This window comes from Phalaenopsis equestris, unplaced genomic scaffold, assembly GCF_001263595.1.
Source record: "Phalaenopsis equestris unplaced genomic scaffold, ASM126359v1 Scaffold000044, whole genome shotgun sequence".
NCBI lineage: Eukaryota > Viridiplantae > Streptophyta > Magnoliopsida > Asparagales > Orchidaceae > Phalaenopsis > Phalaenopsis equestris.
The window spans coordinates 287717-290063 of record NW_018164486.1 but is presented as its reverse complement, the minus strand read 5'-3'; positions in this window follow the sequence as shown (position 1 = coordinate 290063).

Below are 2347 nucleotides of genomic sequence, written 5' to 3'. Positions count from 1 at the left end.
GGTTCAGCGGGGACCGGGGTTGGCCGACGATCGTTGTCGACGATCGGTGGTGGTCAACGGCGATCGACGATGGCGAGGATGATCTTGGATTTGAGCTCCTTCTCAAAGTCTTAAGTTCTCTCTTAAGCCTCCTCCCCCCTTCAAGTGTGGGGTGAGGCTCTAATTATAGTGTTTTGAGTGCAATTAATGCAGGAATATGAATCATTTTGATCGGACGGCCCAGAGAGCTTCCATTGATCAGATGACGTTTGATGGACATTTGAGTGTCTTAACGATGTCGGAATTGAGCAATCTTGGGCTCGTTGGATTCGTCTTTTTGAGACGCTCGATTCGATTATAAACTTGCTAGATTTGACATCCGTTTGACCTTTCAAATGCCTCCAAAAATCTTCCAATAGTGGTTTAATGACTTGATCCAGGCCTGATTTGACTCGGATTGGACTAAATTTTATATGATTAGGTCTGTCTCATCGAGCTGATCAGTTTGACTATAATTTTGCTGAAATCGAAACTCCGGATGACTTTTAATCAAAGTTTGAATGTCTCTTATTCAAAAAAATTGCACTGAGATTCGTGCCGGTTAATAAAAATTGTTGGTGGCGTATCAATTGCCCCCTATTTTCGGGCGAAATCATTTTTTGTTCATCATCCGAAAATATAAATTTAAAACACGCCTTCATAACTTTATATATATATATATTTATATATCATTTTCACATTAATTACTTTATTCATCTAGCTTTTAAGAAGTTAGAATAATGATATGTATTATATTTCATCAATTTTATTAGTGATGGGGTGTGTAAGCTTTGTTGATTGTGTTGACCATTACCTTATTGGTGGTGATATGAATTGGCCTTACTGACAAAAATAAGCGTTAGAGTTGGTGGAAACAATCAGCATCAAAATTGTTGGTAATATTTGGCATCAATCTTAGTCATGATGGAATGTGTTAATGATTTTAGGGATGATGAGCATTAAATGTGTTAATGAAAGCATCTATCAATCTATTATGATGCTTGACTTTAAAAATTGGTGAAAATAACAAATGTATGTTTTATTACAATGAATAGCGTTTGTCATATTGACCAAGATGGGCATTCACAATAATGTTGATGATGTGCATTAATGGATATGTTTATAATTGGTGACAACAAGAATTATTATTTGTGTTGATGGTAGCCATCTACAATGTTGTTGGTGGTATGCCTTAGCAATGTAATAATGTCTTGCGTGTATAATTTCGTTCGTCTTTGACACGTCAGCGTAATAATTGCGGAAATGAGGGTTAAGGTTGTCTTTTCGGTGGTAATGGATAGGATACGCGGCGGATGTGGGTCTGGTGCTGCGTTCTCCGGCCATGTCGATTAGCCGCGTATGGACGTGGCGACCGTGAGATGTGTCGCCGTAACCGTCACGTTTTGTAAGATTGGTTTGTAATTTCTTATATTTTTGTTGGTGGTAGGAGTGCTTTGTGGTTTGTAATTTCTTAATTTTAGTTGGGGGTGAGACTGCTTTGAGATGGGCAATCCTTTAGGGGTTATTTGCATGTATTTTTCGTGAAATTATTCGGCATGGATGCCGCACACTGTGTCATCATATATTTGATTTGTCATGGCGACCCATGAATGGCTTTCCGAATGTGCAGATGTTCGGACCTAAAAATTTTTAGTATGTTTCGGATTTATTACATTGTAATGTGTAAATTGTGGGAAAAGAGTGTGGAGTTTGACTTGAGTGCAAAAAAAGTGTTGATGACATAGTTTGAATATTTGATTTTACTTAATATTAAAATATATATATATATATATATATATATTAGAAATGATATCTTTAATCATGTTTTAATTAAGAAAGATTTACATACATACCACTCAATTCTTATGTATTTAATATCTAACATCCAAATTTGAATTTTGGCATATATGTCGTCTTACGTATCTATGCATGAAACAACAGCATCTTACTTTTAAAAGTAATAGTGATGGTTTTTCATGACATACATATGAAGGATTTTTGTAGGTATAAATGTAAAAAATAAAATTAGGTGTCATATTTATGTAAATACATTGGAATTTGGTGATATACATCGAATGATGTAAATGCCCCTTGAATCGAAAAGTTATTTCATACGGACGGTGTATGCAGAAATGCACGCGTCGTTCGATCTCCACCGTTGATCAGATCAAAGTCGCATTTCAATGGGCCCAAATTAAAAAAAATGATGGAAACTCTAATCAAAGGTAGAGATCAGACGGCGCATATATTTTTGCATACGCCGTGAATCAGTTATGTTTTCCGCACATTCAAACAAAAAAAAATTATTATGCAGATTATGGCTCTAAAT